Below are 20939 nucleotides of genomic sequence, written 5' to 3' on the forward strand. Positions count from 1 at the left end.
AATGTCCCTTTATCGTATACTTCGGCGATTTTGAAGAAAACATACGAAAATACAAAAAATTCGCGAAAACCTTCAAAGCAAGTCATGTTTAAAGGGGCTATGTAAAAAACTAAAAACGAATTTTACGTTTTACTAAAACCTGTATGCAGTGTAGGTTAGGGGGTTACCCTCACTCGTCACTTCCGAAAAATAAAAAAATATTAGATGATTTTGAAGTATAAGTAGAATAGAATATGTGGTAAAAATTTCATGTGGATCGGAACAAAATTGAGTGAGATATGAGCGCTAGAAAAGAAAAATTCATTGTGTTTTATATGTATGTACCAAGAAAGAAGAAGTCGTTTTTATCAATTTAGCATTTATGAAGTCGGTGTCCACTATCATATATAATATATATAAAATAATTTTCTCTTTTGTTATTTCCTCAGAGTATAAACCAGTGCCGACAAAGAAGAACCCAGCAAACCAAATGTCGGATGTCCGACACATCTAAACAATTTTCGAAGCAAAATCGTTCAGATTTCATTCCGATTTCTATACGATTTTTCGTAGGGGAATTCGTTCAGATTTCGTTCCGATATCAGAGAGAATGTCGGAAGTAAATTTTCCTTGGAATACACTGTGTAATTTTGAGTCATGTTTTATTAACCATATTCTGACTCCACAGTGTGATAGAACACCAAAAAAGAGAAGACACGTGTCTCGTCGTTTTTTCCCTATCTCAATAACTTTCGCGGTTATAGGCCTCCAAAGGTTTGAGACTTTGATGTAAAAAGGGGTAATTTAGTCAGGACTATATCTTCCACCCCGTTAGGAAATTTGAATTTATCTCAGAGGCAAAGTAGCTCTTGTCTTGAAGGACAAAAATTGTGATCACATATAATCCATCAAACTTCATCTGCATGGTCAAAATTCTTTTAAAATTTTTTCTTGGGGTTTAGTCTACAACTATCAAACCGATAACATTTTAAGCAAACAAAAATGTACCTCAGATCTCAATAAACATCTTTCTAGAATATACGAACTCTGTATGGACGGTTCTTAAAGGTCAAAATAGCTAAGCAAATAATTTAATTTGTAATTTGTATCCTGTTTTCTCTGATTCTGGTCCACAGATACTAAACCGTTCAATATTGAAGAAAACAACCAACTACAATAATGTATCAAAGGCATCAACTTTCTGGAACATGCGAAATTTCTATGAACGGTTCTTAATGGTAAAAATAGCAAAAATCTTTTGAAAATATCCAATTTTCCAAAACCGCCAAAAAATTAAGGATACAGTCAACTACAAAAATGTACCTTAGATTTCATCAAACAAATTTTAAGAACAAATGAAGATTCTAGTTCAGGCCCGCAAATAACAAACCTTTCAAATTTCCTTGAGTTTTTAACAGTTTGCACGGTGCTCTTGAATCAAATTTAAATGGAAGGTGCTTACACCTGGGAAGTTTTTGCTGATTCTGAAACTACAATATTCATAGATGAGAAAAATCAAAAAAACTAAAAAAATCTCCAGAGGACTTTTTAAATAAATCGCTATTCAAGTTGACATTTTTGAGGTACTAAAGAAAATGTTGTAGCTATGAAAATTCTCTACAAGTTTATTCTTCTAATATCTTCGTAGTTTTTACCGTTATTGAGATATAGAAGTTCAAATTAGGACAATGGATTGACTGTATCAATGTAATCAATGCCATGACTGCAAATTCCCAACTTAAACCTATATATCTCCAAAACGGTACAACCTAGGAAAAATCGCGAAGCCAATCTTGTAGAGAATTTTTACAGCAATAACATATTCTTTAGTCCCATTTCGAAAGGATTTGCAGTTTTCAAGCTTAATCCTGAAGACCTATAAAAAAATCTGAAAGTTTGATCTGAACCTCTATATCTCAAAAATATAAAACCTAGGAAAAAATCAATCAGCCAATCTTGTACAGAATTGTCACTGCTACAAAATGTTCTTTAGTCCCATTTCAATAGGACTTGCGGTTTCCAAGAAAATCGTGAAAACCCAAAAAAACCTAAAAATGTGAACTTTGATCGCGATTTATTAAAAAATCCATCAACGATTTTTTCTTGTTTTTGGATTTTTATCATCTATAAACATAGCTGTTTCCAAAGCCGCAAAAACGTCCTTGGTGCAAGCGGTTTTCATTTAAAGTTAGTTAAGGTGCACTATGTATAACATTGTTTTATAAGGAGGCGATACAGTCAATCCATAGTCCTAATTTGAACTTATATATCTCAATAACGCTACGAAGATATCACAAAAGCCAATCTTGAAGAGAATTTTCATAGCTACAACATTATCTTCAGTCCCATTTCAATAGGACCTGCGGTTTCCATGCAAAATCGTGAAAACCTGAAAAACCCTTAAAAATGCCGACTTGCATCGCAATTAATTTAAAAAGCGCTCCGGCGATTTTTTAAGTTATTTAATTTTTTTCATCTATGAACATTGTAGTTTCAGAATCCGTAAAAACTTCCCAGGTGTAAGCACCTTCCATTTAAATTTGTTTCAAGAGCACCGTGTTTGTTATTTCCAAAACTGAGCAGGGGGAATGTTAAACCTAATTTAATTGTTCGTGAATTCAGCCCTGAGAATCATTCCTAGAATCTTCATATGTTCTAGAAAGTTGTTTGTTGAAATCTTAGGTACATTTTTGTGGTTGACGGTATCCTTAAATTTTGGGCGATTTGGTATTTGTGGACCAGAATCGGAGAAAAAAGTGTAAAACTTTAATATTTTCAAAAGTGTTTTGCTATTTTTGCCATTAAGAACCGTTCACAGAAATTTCCCATTTGTTTTGCTATTTTGACCTTTAAGAATCATCTATACACTGAGATCTGAGGTAATTTTTTGTAGTTGCTTGTTTGCTCCAAATTTGATTGGTTTGATAGCCGTAGACCAAAACCCGAGAAAAATTTTAGAAGAAATTTGACCTTGGCGATTTTGACCTTGCAGATGAAGTTTGTGTGTTCAAAATTGTTGTTATTTAATATAAGAGCTACAACTTTGCCTCAAATTTCCTAACAATTTGGAAGATATAGTCCTGACTAAATGACCCTTTTTGCATCAAAGCCTCAAACCTTTGGAAGCCTTTGGAAGCGAAAGTTGATGAGATTTGGTCGTTCGTGTTGCACAGTCATATAGCAATTTCGGTACGAATTCGGACCGAAATGTCGGAAACAAATTTCCCTTCGCATATCAACCACCTTTTGTATGTATCTAACTAACAACAAAGGGTTGGTTTCATTTTAGTTTGTTGTCGAAAAACAAAGTGGTTGATTATTAAACTCGTATATACAAATTTTCAATATTTTCAATTAATTCAATTAATCGGGCTAACATGAAGGAGGCATTGTTTGTTTTTCGAATTCCTCAGTAGACTTCAGGCAAACAAATTGTAGTGTAACACTAAGAATGAACCACCTTACATTTCTCAAGCCGTGTAGTCGCCACACGGTCAATTTTGCCGAAGAAACGGGCGACCATTTGCTTGGAAGGTCTTCTTCCATGAACAACTTTCGTTGCATTTGACTCGCTATCGAAGACCCGGTCGATTCCTGTTTTGTTTCGGGCTCGTAAGCATATATCCAAGATTCGTTTTCTGTGACGGTCTTATACAAATCGTTTGAATAACCGCGATTGTTTTTATTCACAATTTCTTTGCACTAATCCACAATAGTTCTTTTTTAGCGATTGGCCAATTTTGCTGGATCTATCAAGAAAAATCAATTTTTGCGGCTAAGTGTTCATGCAATATCGAATGTTAGTTGGTGGAAAATAATGCCCTAAGATGTACATATCTATCTCACGGTATATACATAGGACTGCGTTCTTGCATTATCCGTTCACGCACGGCTTAATTTTTTCTGGCACAACGGCCGATTTTTGGCTACTCTCACGACGTTCGTTTTTTTGGGAGTGTCGGCCACGATTGGATTCATTAAACCAGTTATTCATTTAAGTTGATCAATGCACTCTTGCCGCAATAAACCACGTCGAAAGTTGTGAAAAATTATCGGATAAAAATGTTCACAAGTAATTTTCAAGACACTGTAACCATCAGACCATCAGCGAAAGATGTAAACATCGATTGAAAACCCAAGGGGGGAGGTCACCTCAAATCTTGATGACAATTGAAGTAGCGTCAAACACATAGATTTTTGGATCTATGTTCTACATTTAGCATTAATTATAGGGCATCTGTTTTAGCCACCATCCTATGTAATATTTCAGAATGTTTACTATTTCATTGCACTGTGCATTTTTCATTAGTTAGTTATTTCAGTAACATGGTCGGAAGTTAATAGGTCGTTAAATCTTTTGCTATATTCAGGAACCGACAAGAGTCTACTATTTTTAAAGTGGTGACAAATTTTTTCTTGATAAATTTGTCAAAAAATTAGAAAAGGAGTAGATTATTGTAGGTTCTGGAACAGAAAATTTAAATTCGATAATTATACCCTATACCACAAAGTGGAAAAGGGTATTATAAGTTTGTTTTGGTAAAAATTCATGTAACACCGCGAAATATTCGTCGGAGACCCCCAATGTGGTATACCAATCTTCATATCTCGACGAGATAAAGCGATTTTGAGATGTGTGTCTGTCCGTCCGTCCGTCTGTCCATTATAAATTGTAAACACGCTCCAGGCCGCAATTATGGACCGATCGTCACGAAATTTTGTATGGAGGTCGGGTTCAGATCAGAATAGATCCCTATTCTTATTGGTGATGATCGAGAAATATTAAGCGGGTGAAATGGACCAAAAACAAAATTTTTATCCGATTTTGTAGCGGCTCTGTATGTCGCAATTATAGTCCGATCGCCTCGAAATTTTAAATAATGTAAGATTATATGACAAAGAAGAAGCTTGCAATTTGAGATGGTGACCGGATGATGTTTAGAGGGTTAAATGCACCACAACTTTTGTGTGAAAATTGTGAAAATTTTTAATATACCGGTAATATCTTTATTCCTGGACCACACATTCCGCCCACATAAATAATATTTGGAAGGACAACTCTTGCCCTTTCAATTAATGCCAATTATGTTGATTTAAGTGGTCAGATAACAGAGTTACAGCCTAATATATCGAGTGTTTTGCTTGTAATGTAATCAAAAGCATACTAGAGGTAGGTCGCAATTATAGATCGATAGTCACGAAATTTTGCACGAGGTAGGGGTTTAGGTCGAAGAAGATGCCTACAATTTTTGATGATGATCTGATATTATTTAGCGGGTGCAATGGACCATTACTTTTGTATGCTAAATAAAAACATTTTGTTTTTGGTCCATATTTGAATCCCTGGAGGCCATATACCGGCAAAGTCGCCTATATATGAAAAATTAACTACCGGTCTTTCCTCTAATGAAAATTGCAATAATATGTGTGCTTGGTAACGAACCTACTTCCTAAGATATAATGAGTTTTGTGAAAAGAACCACATCTTCCTCCCATGCTACAAATTTTCTCTATCATGACATAAAAATTCCCAGTTCTTACAAATTGCGTGGAACCCTATCATATTACCTGTCCAATTGTTTAAAATTTTAAGATGTAGCAGTAATTGCTAAACCACGCCAATTTTCAAATTTAAGAATATTTCTTAAAATGTACTGTATATAATTGTTCCACAAACATCCCAGTAGGGAGAAGGGAGCCTTCTCTCATATCAATGAGAGCACCCCGATTAATATCAGCTCAATTATATGTAGACAGCGGAATTTTGTGCAACACCTATTTTTGTAAAATTTGCATATTTTTGGCTTCTAAATAAATTCCAATCGAAATATATCACATATGCAAAAATATGCGAAATGTATAAATTATGCATATGCAAATATTATTTTTGCATATGGAAAATTTCTGTATTTCACATATTTTCGTATGCTACATATATTTCAATAATATCTTCTAAAATGTTTATGTGTACATTTTTCTGTTTGAAATTCACTTCAGACAAGTCAATAAAATAGAGAAAACTGTAACCAGAGCCACAATCTTCAAAATGTAGAAAATGGGGAGCTTTCGTTGTATGGGATCTATTTTAACGCCTAGACCTATACCGACAAATTTCAGATGGAAAGTTTAATACCCCCAATGAAGACTTAATACCAAATTTTAGCCAATTCGGAGGGATATTGAGACCATAACCTTCAAAGTACAGGAAATCGGTAGGTTCTGGTTATGGGAGCTATGTATATGAAGACGTGGACATATAACGACAAATTTCAGGTGGAAAGTTTTTTTTTACCTCCAAAATGTCAGCCATTTCAGTTTGATATTGAGGCCACAACCTTCAAAATACCGGGTATCGGACCTATACCGATAAATTTCAGGTCGAAAATTGTGATGAACGAATACTTAATACAAACTTTCAGCCAATTCGATGGGATATTTAGGGCACAAAGTCTTGCATATGGTTTAGCAAATATGCAAAAAATTAGGTCCAGACTAAATGTCCGTTCTAAACACCCGCCTTGCACGCTGAAGGTCAGGCGTTCGATTCCCGGCCAGCAAACATCAAATTTCCAACGATGGCAAAATACCCTCAGTAAAGTTGGCGACATTTTCTGAGTATTCCAACCATGTACAACTTCTCTACAGGTGGTGTTTTAAGACATGCCTTTCGGACTCGGCGATAAACAGTAGGCCCCATACTATTGCTGTAATATGAATCGTCGTGCACGCCCTGTCCCTTCTGTGATGTTTGTGGAACAAGGTTCCAAAGGTTCCAGACTCCAAAAATTTATTTCTTACAATGAGCTTATTTGTCTAAAACAAACTTTGATTTGCTGAAAGCTAACTCGCAGGGTAGTGGTGTAGGGTATCGTATGGTCGGCCCTGTCCGACTATAGCCTTTGCTTACTTGTTTTTACAACATTTGTAAAAGTTTCATCTCGTTTGTTCTACATATTAATAAATACCTTCTCATATGCTTCAAAATGTCTAAAACACCTCTACTACCAATGATTTAAAATTTCATCAATAAATAAATTTATGTTGAATGTTGTCATCAAACTCCTTTTTATATGAACTGTCTATGTCATATCCTTTGGCAACGTTTTGACTTCATTTTTGTCAAATAAAATAAAACCCTTTTCCCAACTCCGTATAATTTCCAGTATTACGACTACTTTACAACAAAACAATATTATGATTCACTATCTACAAAGTTAATATTCTCAAAGTTTTATTTCCCTTTCTTCTAAATAAATTCCCTTCTCGTTTTATTTATGAGTATTTTCAAACAATATTTTTGTTTGTTCTAAGAATTATTTTAATGTTTCCTCCATATTTCTTCATTATCTATTTAAGTCAAAAGTTATAAATCGATGACTTTTTGAAAAATAGAAAACCCCCCACAATGCTGTGTTTATGGGTAATTAGTACCATCAATTAATCCTCAACACACAGTTGAAAAATTACAATATACTCGTAGAATGACGATTATAAAACATAAAACATTTTGTTATTATTTGTTTTCTTGTCATGCATATTACATCTGTATATGTAGTTACTTTATTTTTTGATGTGAAGCACAAATTTTGTTTTTAATGGAGATCTTGCGGTTAAATGTGTTTCCTTGTTGATTGGCAGCTTATGATAAATTTTATTTGAACTTTCAGTTAAGTGTTTCAATATCAAAATAAATTTCTACCTGAAGTCAAGCCCAAAAACTATGTCGCATATTTGTGTAATAAACATGAGAGATGTTGTTCACGTAATTTAAAATAAATCCGTTATCTTATACATATGTACATATGTATGTACGCCAAAAATTTTATATGTATGTATAAAAAAGCTTTATGTTGTTATCCTATATTGTTCGCTATTGTATAAATTTGTGTTGTTGTTGCAGCTGTTCGAAACCACAAGGTTCCAAAATATTTTTTTTTTTAATTTTTATCAAGTTTTCAAAACTAGTAAAGGCACGTTTTGATATTTTGCTCAATTATATGAGATGAATCGGTGCTTTAAATCATGGAATATTATAGAACAATGCAAATGGTTCGCCTAATCTTTGGTGGCATAAAAAATTGTTTTTTTATTTATTTTTAAGAAATCGGTTTCAAAATTTCGCGATCAACCACAAGTTTACATTTATTTTTTCTGTTGCGGTTTTATACAATTATGTGTGTATAAATAAGTACAAATGTCGATCAGAATCTTATTAAATGTTATTTAGTTATTCAGAAGAATATAACAGAAAGTTTGTTCTTGCAAACAAACACAGGATATGATTCCGTTTTCGGCAGTACTTTAACTGATACTAATTTTCATGTTAATAGACATTTTTTCTTCTTTTTATCTCAAAATGTTAATGATTGACAGCCCAAAAACAGAAAATCGACAGCTTTTACCGGTACAAGCCAGTAAGATTCATGGTCTTGTGAATGGAGAATGGGTTTAAGTATTCAAGACCTTAATATTCACTACAGAATTCTGCTAACCTTTATTATTTGATAATGAAATGCCATGGCATAATGAAGTAATTCAGATTTTACTGGAAGTTTCTCTAAAAAAGAGTATTCAAACAAAAATGTTTAGATATCGCTTCTTAATAAAGTTCTGTACTAAACAGAATAATATAAGTTTTCATTTGAAATTTCAAAAAAAAAAACAAAAATTATTTCAGAAAAAACTTATGGTCTGTTTCACTAAGACGAATCGAATTCAAATTCGTTCGAACTAAAATCAAACTTCTGTTTCTTAAAAAACTATTTGATTAATTTTTGTTTTCAATTAAACATTTTTTTCTGTCACAACAGGAGTTTGGTAGTAATTCGAACGAATCTGTATTCGAATCGTCCTAGAGAAACATGCCATTAGTTACTTGTTAAAATAGCTCAACAATTTTTTTTAACCAAACCATATCTGTTCACATTCTCATAGAAATAAACAATAAAAAAAAGTCCCAAATTACAAAAAAAGGAAGAATTTTGTAGATTACTAAAGAAGTTTTGACCTTAAATTTTAGCCGTTTGTGGAGTAGGTATTTCAAACAGTGGGCGTAAATATTCCGTTCACAGATCCACATAGTCTAATCGAATAAAATCCAAACTACTTCCCATCAAAATGTTCGATGCCAAATATGCCATTCAATCATGGGTGCAAGTGATCTGGCATGTCGTCTTTTTAGCATCTTCATCGATGAATTTTATATGAGCGTGGACCCCGAAAGATGGTATTCATTTTTGGATCCAAAGCATACCATTTACACCAATGCTTCGACATGTCATTTTCACCAACCCTTTGCAATTACATTATCATTACGACGAGAGTTTTAACAACGTTTCGAGTCTCCGAAAACCTCAAGCCCATTTTAAATAATTAATCTTATATATTTAGAAAATTTGTATAAACAAAAACACAAAATTCATCTCTATTGGATCGATGGAATGGGTTCAAATGCTGATGAAAAGATCGGATCTTTCACGACTTCGTTTGAACCAATGCAAAAGATGCCATGAAATCACGTCATCGCATGGAACCCATTCCTTCAAATTTTGCTGGGTTACTATTGCCAGTTGCCGGTATTGAGGGAAGTATGGAGAAAACTTGAAAGCGCTGTAACCAAAAAGTAAAAATATGTCGATACCCATAGATCGGAAAATACTACCTTCCTCTAGAAAAAAAGTTGTAGACTTAATCAAAAACACTACATTCTCCCGAGAAGTGGAGGAAATTAGGGTGACGACTTTCTACAACCTCATATCTCTGTATCATATTTTAATAAGTTTTTATTTAAGACTAAATAAAATCGGGTGCCACCGTGGTGCAATGGTATGCACACCCGCCTTGCACGCAGAAGGTCGTTCGGTTCGATTCCCCGGCCAGGCTACATCAAAAATTTCAACGGTGGCAAAATACCCCTCAGTAATGTTGGTGACATTTCCTGAGTATTTGAGCCATGTAAAACTTCTCTATAAAGTGGTGTCGTAAGGCACGCCGTTCGGACTCGGCGATAAACAGTAGGTCCCATATCATTGAGCTAATATGAATCGGGGTGCACTCATTGATATGAGAGAAATGAGAGAAGTCTCCCCAGTCCCGTCTGGGATGTTTGTGGAACAATTATTATTGTAATTATTTATATTTTCATGCAATTTTTAAATAATTTTAAGCATATGAGTATATTTAATTTTATATGGAATCATCAAACACAGAAGAAAGAATCTCAGGCGGTAGGTTGTTTTTGTTACGGCAGGAGTTGTATAAGTCTTGCATAACTTGATAGAACCCTCACAACATAATTCGTTTTCTAAAAATAAATTATTATATGTACCACCATTATTATACCATAGTATGGAGGGTATATTACGTTTGTTTTTCTGTTTGTAACACATCGAACTAATCATTTGCGACACTATAAAGTATATATATATATTTTTTTCATAAGCAGGTCAAGTTTGAAGAGGGGCTATATAAGTTCACGTTTTAGTATAGTTCCCATATTACGACACTAACCGATTTAAGGTATTTTGAAGATTTTATCTATATTTTTTGACCAATATGAAATTTGACATTTAAGGTTCTTAATGTACTAGAAACTTCTCCACTAAAAATTTTCAAGATAAATCCACGTTTTGGTATAGTCCCCATACAACGGTACATCCCGATTTAAGATATTTGGAGGATTTTAGCTACATTTTCCTCCCAAATTGGCTCCAATTTGGCACTTGGAGTTTGAAGAGATCAAAATACTTCTGCAACGAAAATGGTGGAGATAGGTCCACGTTTTGGTATATGTCCCTTATAACGATACATCCCGATTCAAGGTATTTTAAGGCTTTTAGCTCCATTTTTTACCGAATTAGCTGAAATTTTACATTTGAGGTTCCAAATGACCAAAAAGCTACAATATAGGTCCACGTTTTGGTATAGCCTCCATATAACGTTACCGCCCGATTTAAAGTATTGTAATTGTGGCGCTGGGTCATACCCAACCTTTACACATGCCAGTGACAGTTCGAAAAATTCAATACATACACAATATTTTACTACCACAATTACATTTTTTGAATTGTCGACTCCACTGGCACTAGATTTTTCATGCCAGCAAAATTTTGAGCTGGCTGCCAATGATATGTCGAAAATGAAAAATGAGTTGCCGAGACTATTTTTTAATGCATGTACATTTTTGTTTCTTTTAAGAATGCAAAGATTTAATGCATATTTTCAAAAAGATTAGGAAACACAAATAATACGTCTTGGCAGCTGCAATATATTAGTGGTTAGTAAAGACATAATTTTGATGTTTTTCATGCAAATATAGGTTGATAAATAATTTCCCCTCTGGGATTATACAATATTGAAAAGTCGGCAATACCAGATTCATTATGTTTATGATTGAAAACAATCTTTTTAAAACGAAATTAAATAAAAAGTAATAAAATATGTTGTGAATTGTGTTTTAAATCTGAAATATAATGCACTTTTGTGTGTTAATGCGGCTTAAAATAATTTTGAAATTGAACTTGCACTGGCATGTGTAAACACACAAGAAAACTGCATGCCAGTCGAACACTTTTTCGGCATTTTCGAGTATAATACATGTACTCAATTGGCACCAATTTACTGGCATGTGTAACGGAAGTGTTACACTTTGTGAAAAGGTAATTAGAAAATAGACTTTATAGGAAAACATGGTTCATTATGAATAATAATTTATGAGTTTTCAAAACTTTTAATAAAAAGTTGCAGTTCTGACAATATTATTGAAAAGAAAGGACGTCAATTTTAAAATTAAATTTTGAAAAATCCGATTTTTTTAAATAAAATATTTTTTGTCGACGCCATCGAATTGAATATAATTCATTAATTATCCGAATGAAAACTCATAATTCCGTTGCTATTGTTCATCAATAACCCAGCGAATAAATTCAAATAAGATTGTTCTATACGTTTCCGCTGAAAGCCTTTGGGGATATTTTATTTAATTCAAAGGGGATTGTCCTACACATTTCCCGCTGTAAGCATTTGGGGAAGATCTTGCTATCAATCTTTACGCCTTTCAATAGACCAATTGCCTCAAATTTGTAAATCCCTGAAGTCAGCAATTTATGCAATATTCGATTTTTGAATTTAAAAGATTTTTGGAAAATAGTTACGTCAACGTCACTGGATCAAAAGCTTCCGGAAATATAAAACTTCATCATCACATTCCTACTACATGCAAATTTTGAAGAAACGGTTGTGTATGACCATCTCATTGTGATAATTTGGACACTTCAAACCAGAGATTTAATAATTTAGTAAATCTTTACCACATATCACTTTTATTGTTATTAGAACCATAAATTCAATCCCATATCTACGATGCAGCGATCGCTTCATGGCCGGGGAAGATAATAAGTAAGTTATTCTCATACCTTTTTTACACGTAAATCTCATTATATTTACACTATACACTAAAATAACATAATTTTCAATTTATCGTTAATCGTAATATATATTAATTCTAAAGACCACCATCTGTGGCATTGAAATATTATTAATCATAACCACTTTGCAAATAATTTTGTTTCGTATATACACAGAAGAATATAAATGTTATTGTTAATAATGAATTTTAACTAAATACCGCATTATTATTGATGAAACATAAGTAGACAGCGGAATTTTATGCAACCCCTATTTTATTGGGGTATTTTTGGCTTCTGATTACACTGCAATCGGAACATATGACATATGCAAAATTTATGCATTTTACATATTTTCTTATGCAACAAATATTTCAATAATATGTACAAAAATGCTTGGGTGTACAAGTTTTCTGTTTAAAATTCTCTTCAGACACGTCAATAAAATAGAGAAATGTATAACCACAGCCACAACCTTCAAAATACCGAAAATCGGGAGGTATCTGTCTATGGGGGGTAAATGAAGACGTGGACCTATGCGGACAGATTTCAGTTGTAAAATTGCATACCCCTAACGAAGACTTAATACCCCTAACGAAGACTTAATACCAAATTTCAGCCATTCCTGTGGGATATTTAGACCACAAATCCTTGAATATATTTTTGCATATGTTTTGCTTATGCTCATTTTATGCAGATATGTAAAATATGTATGTCAAAATATGCAGGATATGCAAAATATGCAAAAATTTCTGGGCCTAATTCGTTTTATTTTGTGATAAAACGAGTTTCTGTCTAATCCGATTTTATCCACGACCATCCTAACCATATATGCATTTGCATAGGATTCCGCTGTGTAAAGATAAGGTAATCTGGGTAAACATGATCACATAATATCCTCTATCTAAATTCACTATAATTTTTAAAATAAATTATATAACCGGCAGTCCGAAAAACCTCCCATTCCCCTAAGCAAGGCCGGAACTGAGTTTACGACAGCAGTTTCGTTACAGTATTTTGACGGTTTTAGTTACATTTTCAGACCGAATTAGCTATATTTTGTCATTTAGAGTTCCCAGTGATCAAGGAACTTCTCCAGCAAAAATTATGGACATAGGTCCACATTTTATTGTAGCCCCCATATAAAGGTAATGACCGACCGATCAGAGTATGTCTTAGTGGAGGGTATATACCGCTTTTTTACTTGTTGTTAAATGATTTTTTCTTGTATGTTTAATATAATTACTATTTATGTTATGAGTCTCGATATTTTTTATTATAAGTTGGTTTTGGCCAAAAATTTGATCGATTCGTCACGAAATTTTCTGGTTTGGTGGGGGTCGCTGTGGGGAAGAAGCCAATTGATTTTGGTGATGGTCGGATAATATCGAAATCGACAAAAAAAATTATTTGGAAAAAAATTCAGGGTTTTATACCAAAGCGAATATTTATGCTTCTATAAGTTGTAAACCAAAAGAAAAACCTGACAATGAAAGTAGAAAATATCACCTTTACAACGATGTAAAGAAAATTGGCGTAGATGGTCAAAAAACGAAGATATCGCAATAGTCGCTAATACAAACAATTTTACATCTTTGGGATTTACATTGTAATGCCGAATATCATAGCTTTGGTTGGTGGCCTTCCAAAGGCAAAGCATGGTAATGAAAGTAGAAAATCTCACATTAACGTTGATACAAATAGGTAGGCGTATGTGGTCAAACAACGGAGATATCGCAATATTCTGTAATACATTTATTTTCCATTTTCTTTTTTTGAAATCGCGCTACAGGTCGCAATTTTTATCGGATCGTCACGAAATTTTGGGGGTTAATGGGTGTCCCGGAATGGAAGAAATCTACTGAATTTGGTGATGGCCGGAAAATATGCAGGGCAAAAAACTTATTTGGAGAAAAAGTCAACCTTCTTTTTCAAAGCAAATATCTCATCGTCTACAAGGGGTATACCGAAAGCAAAGCCTGACAATGAATGTGGAAAATATCACCTTTCTAATGATGTAGGTGGTCAAACAACATATCGCAATAGTCGCTAATGAAACACAACCTTTCATTCTTGCGATTTTAATTATAATGACGAATATCACAGCTTTGATTGAAGACCTTCGAATAGCAAACCCTGACAATGAAAGTAGAAAATCCCATCTTTACATAGGCATAGGTGGACAAATAACGGAGATATAGCAATAGTCGGTAATGCATCCCATTTTTAATTTTTTTTTTGGAATCGCGCTACAAGTTGCAATTTTGATCGGATCGTCACGAAATTTTGGGGGTTAATGGGGGTCCCGGAAGGGAAGAAATATTCTGATTTTGGCGATGGCCGGAAAATATGCCGGGGTCGGAATGGACAATACATTTATTTGTGGAAAAAGTCAACCTTTTTTCCGCATCTGTAAGGGAGTATATCAAAAACAAAACCTGCTAATGAAAGTAGAAATTAGAAAATATCGCAAAGCCTGACTATGAAAGTAGAATATCCCACCTTTACAATGGTGCAAAGTAGGTTGGCGTAGGTGGCCAAATAGCGGAGATATCGCATTAATCGGTAATACATCCCATTTTCCAATTTTTTTAATCTCGCTACAGGTTGCAATTTTGATCAGATCGTCACGAAATTTTGAGGGTTAATGGGGTTCCCATAGAGACAAAAGCCTATTAATTTTGGTGATGGTCGGTCACCTTGACATTAATGCAAAGAAGGTTGGCGTATGTGGTCAAACACCGGAGATATCGCAATAGTCGGTAACGCACCCCATTTTTTTATCAATCTACAGGTCGCAATTTTGACTGGATCGTCACAAAATTTTGGGTTTGATGAGGGTCCCAGAGAGGAAGAAGGCTTCTGATTTTGGTGGTGTGATCAGATAATATTGAAGGGTCGAAATGGGCAAAAAACTAATATGAAGAAAAATTGAATGTGATGTTCCTGAAATCCAAGCCCATCATTGGAAGATGAAAAATTCATCTTTGTAATGATGTAAAGTAGGTTGTTGCACCATTTTTTTTTACTTGAATTGTAATGAGAATACCCCAGATTTTTTTGGTTTCAATAAAAGCGACCTATAATAATCAAGACATTCTGAGCTTTAAATTTATCCCAATTACGTTACCGATAGTGCTCAAATACTTGACATATAGAAAAATACGATCAGATATCCTAATTTGTTGAACTTTATTTCCACTGCGGATATCTTTGCTTCTGTTGGATATATTCCAGGGGGAGAGCTTGATAGTGAAACTAAATCATCTGAGCTTTAGTAGTCGACATTGACTAGTGTCGACAATCTACTTGGTAATTAATTATTCAGTTAGCCCTTAGTCATTTAGCCAGGGTGAGTGAACATTTCAGTATCTCCGACTATAGCCTTTGCTTGTTTTTGTTTTTATGCCCTACATCACACAGTGGTAAGGGGTATTATGTCTTTGTGCATTTGTATGTAACATACAAAAGGAAACGAAATAGACCCACAGTTCCTTTTGGGGATATACATATAATCACTTTCTGAGTCGATTTATGCGTGTCCGTCAGTCTGTCTGTCCGTCTGTCCATGTATTTTTGTTCGCAACATACAGGTCGCATTTTTTGTCCGATTCAGCTGAAAATTCGGGATTACAACTTTTTTAGCCATAGGAAGAACGCTATTGCGTTTGGCCGATTTCACGTATTTTCTGTACCAAACACGCTATATATTTCCGATTTCTATGAAATTTGGAATGTGTGACTGAATTCAGTCTAGAAATAAATGTGCCAACTTATATCGAAATCGGTTCAGATTTGGATATAGCACCCATATATATTTTCGGCCGATTTCGTGTATTTTCTGCTCCAAACACGATATATAAGTCCGATTTCAATGATATTTGGAATGTGTGACTGAATTCGGTCTGGAAATAAATGTGCCAAATTATATCAAAATCGGTTAAGATCTAGATATAGCTCCGATTTATATTTTACATATTCACAGTGGTGTAGGGTATCATATAGTCGGCCCCGCCCGACTTTGATCCTTTCCATACTGGTTTTTATAATACGGGGGAAAGTCTCTGCCCCCATCTGCCACACGGTATGTTACTCCACTTATACAGCGCCTGTAAAATCATGGAAAATCCTAAAATCGGGAGGTATATTTATATGGGAGCTATACCTGAACTTGAACCTATATTAAACATTGTTTGCAACTTTAACTAAAATCTTAAAGTGGGTTTTTGCGAGAAAACTTAAAATTGTTTATGTAAATTATATTTGCGAGACTTTTTAAGCATTAAAAAAAAAATTTTCTGTAAAACGTATAGTTTTCCTACAATCAAGCCTTCTTTTTAAAGTGGGTAATATAAGTGTATCCTTATATGCCAATCCGTTGGTTTTTAATTGAGAAAATACTCTTACTATGTTCCAAACAAATCCCTGAATTTATATGATTCTAACATTTATGATTCTATTTTTATCGCATATTTAAACTTTTCATCAAAAATTGATATTGAAGATTTTTTGCAAGGAGATAGTTATTTATGTGCACGGAGGTAGTTTATTCACTCAGAGCTCAAAATGCAAAATTACATCCAAATCGGTTGAACAATGTTGGCCAATATTGTCAAAATCGGGTTGTACCTTTATATGAGAGCTATACCCAAATGTGGACCCACATCCACTAAAATTGTTTTTCTATCATTTTGGCTCGCTCTTGTAAAATTTCGAGACGGTAGCTCGATTAGAAATATTTCGGCACTCATTTCCCTACAAGTGGGACCACTGTGCACTTGGTTGATTTCGGCGATGCTGATTAGAGATTCAAATTTTTCCAGTGAACTTCCAGCATTTGAGAGCTTTCGGGTAGTCATTCACACCTACATATAGGTCTTCAAAATCTGCAGTTCAGTACAATTGACTATTGAATCAATGATCTGCCCATGAGAGAAATGGGGTTTCAGGTCTTTGAATTAACGCTAGAAGAGTTAGGATGGAACAGGAATTCCAGCGTGCATTGTTTGGGATATGCTTAAACTTTACAAAAGAGATTTCACTCTTCATAATGAAGTGACGGAAGAAACGAGTGAAGTGGAAATGAAACTTCATGTCGTCTTTGCAGCCGCCTGTTTCCTTTATCTCAGTTTTACCATTGGTGAAGGCTGCTTTCCATTGAGAATAAGTGCTCATCAAATCCCACACCAAGAAGTACGCGATGTTTGGTGATTTATTCCACCCAAGGAACTCATCGTCCACTATAACGTGAAGGACGCTATCCAGCACAACGTGATGACAACTGATGAACTTGGCTATGGGGTGACCTATCTCTTCGAACATTTACTGCAGTCGAACTACAACGCATGTCTTTTTGTAGTCGTTCACAATTGTTGTATCAACACTTTCGTTCTAACACTTTCTGAAGTCCTTTCGAGATTGTTTGAGCTTTCCCATCATTAAATTTGAGCGCTTCCAACATAATTTCTGTACATCTATTCTTGAGGCCTCACCCTGATATTCAAAACTCTCAAGGTGTTTGCCGTCACAGTGCATTCCTGAATTGGATTTAATTTGCCAACCGGCCATTTAGTTTATAACCGCAGGAATTTTTATGTGGTATTGGGCCATTATGTCAAGAAGAATGGACTTGCACAGAAAAAAATATGTCGTTGTAATCGTAATTAACTTCGATGAAAATTTGAAGCATTCTTTGAACACCCCTCCACTGCACATTAGCGAGTTGCCTGATACAGTCTCTCTTCGAACTTGATTTAAGTCTGTGAAATATGTATAAGTGCAAAGGATAGACCAATGCCAGTCACTGGTTACTGTGTCCACCAGCCATTTTAGTTGACCATTGTCGGAATTTTAAAGCTTTTTAACCACCATGTCAGGAAGCATGGGCTTGTCCACTAAAAATATTATATCGGTGTAAATAGGACAACTTTTGCTTTGGTTTGGTTTAAATTAGTTAATTAGTTTGGTTTAAATTAGTTAATTCGTTCAAGAGTTTTAGTGCGCACCAACCAGCCAGACAGAGAGAGATACGGACGGACAAAGGCTAAATCGACTAAATGGACAAAATTTCTGAAACGGATTTCGACCGTTCGAGGCAGTTTTTTATCGTGTATATGAACCCTTGTTAGCTTAAAGCGCTTTATGACAGGGTTATACGGAATCTTCCGTTGAACATTTTCAAAAAAGTATAAAAGGGGTTACATTTAGGTTGCCAGTACGCGTGTTCTTTATTTTTTCAAAATTTGCCCATCCTTATGGCCTCCACAAAAGGATTCATGCACAAATTGGAATTGTCCGCTAATTTCATGGCGCTACTGTTTTATTGCAATTAAATTTCATTTGTAATCACTTTCACTCTCTTCAATGACAAATTTGCAATTTCGGACACATAGAAAACTAACCACCAAAACCAATTAACAGTCGTGTGAAATGTTGTCATTTGGCTAAACATTTACCATTTCTATCGATAATAAATGTGAATGTGTGTAGTTAGTAGTCGTAATGTTTGTTATATATATATCCAGTTTTCTAACAAACTAATTATCATCAATTATAATTAAAGCCGTTGTGATTTATTACAACAAAAATAACAATAAAATGAATTAAAATAAAATTTAACTACAACACCAACAATATCAACTAGTCGATTTAGGGGGCTGATGGAACAGTTGCTTTTTTGTCACTGACACAGAGCTTGGGAATTGCCGCAAATTATACTGTAAATAAATCACAGAGATTTACTCATCCATACGTAAACACGATAGGGTGTGTGGGTTTTTTGTTTTTGGGAGAGTGTATTGAAATCCTTTTGCTTGCGCTGATATTATTGTAATTTAAAATTTTAATGACTTAAAACCGCACATGGTGTTCACAGCCGATTTACATTGGCAGCGACATTGAAACCGACATGAACTAATAATAAGAAATTAAAGCCAACAAAAACGAACAGCTCTGTAATAAAAACAAATACTCTCACACACACAAATGAACACAACTCCAATACAAGGCCGCTGAATATATTTTTCATTAAATTATTTATTTATATTGAAAACACACACAGACACCGACAAAAAACGAAACGGATTTATTTACATATGCAAATTTGGTTAATATACGAGGTTAGGAAGATGATGTTTTTGGCAAGTAATGAATGACTTCCGAGAAACATATGCGTTCAAAGATTTAATATCATAACTAATTTTCCTTTTATTATATTTCTATTTGTGACAAATTCTTCCTGATGGATGCTCCAATGGAGAGTCATCAGAATGAGCCGTTTGTGTTTTCCTTCTTTAAACGAGACGCTGCGAATTGATCAAATATAACATTTTACTAGTTTAAGATTCCACTTATATACCACACCTCCTTATTTATGAATTCAATTGAATCGCTTAAAAATTAACGCAGATATAATCGAATGTTACACATCAAAATGTTGAATTTAATTGCAATTTCGATGTTGGCGTTGCCATTATTGTTTTATAATCAATTGAAAATAAATTAAGTGTAATCTAAATACACACATCGTTCAATAATGGTATGGGTTACGTTTGCCAATTTATTAGAGTGGAACGTAAACCAACATCCCTTTACTCTCGACTGTTATACAGAAATAATACAGTAGAATGGACAATACCAAAAGTTGTCATATAAGGTATAAAATATAAATATAATAAAAAATATGAATTTTCAAAAATATAAAGTATAAAATGAAAAATATTAAATATGAAATACAAAATATAAAGTATTACATACAAAATATAAACAATAAAATATAAAGTGTAAAATGTAAAATATAAAATACAAAATACAAAATATCTTATTATATAAAAGAGCTTAGTGATAAGTAGACATCGGATTTTGCATATTTGCATATTTTTTATTAATAAAGATACGAAAATTCTGGTTGGACCAAAATTCGTTTTGAAGAAAACTGAATGCAATGACAGGCTCATATTTTTTATTTTTTTGCATATTTGCATATTTTGCATATGCACAAAATATGCAAAAAATATGCAAAATATGCAAAAAATATGCAAAATATGCAAAAAATATGCAAAATATGCAAGTAATTTTTTTGACAAAAATCATCAAATTAAATTTGGAAAGTCATCAAAAAGTGTTCTATATTAAGTTTATTGCCGTTAAACGTCGATTTCTTAGCAGATTATCATGTTATTAGTTATTATTCCGCCACAGCAATAAATCTGGACTAAAAGACTTAGAAAATTTCCTATAACACAGCCTTCTTATTACAACATAAGTTGCTTTCTAATACAAATTTGTTCAAAAACTCAATCAGAAATGTCAAAATGTATGTATCCAAATATGTTGATAGGTTCTGCTCGGCCAAAATTGTTTGACAGAATAACAAATGAGCTAGAAATGAAGACTAAGGAAATATTGAATATTACATAAAATCTTTCATATTTAATTAAAAACATATACAGTTGCGTTCAAAATAATAGGAGCGCCCATACCAAGAAAGAAAATTGTCAAAAAATATGGTTAAACTTATCAATTTTGGTTTATTTTGAATTTGTTGAACATTGTTGA

The sequence above is a fragment of the Musca autumnalis genome, unplaced genomic scaffold (genome assembly GCF_047663935.1).
Source record: "Musca autumnalis isolate F117 unplaced genomic scaffold, ASM4766393v1 scaffold_3, whole genome shotgun sequence".
Taxonomy (NCBI): domain Eukaryota; kingdom Metazoa; phylum Arthropoda; class Insecta; order Diptera; family Muscidae; genus Musca; species Musca autumnalis.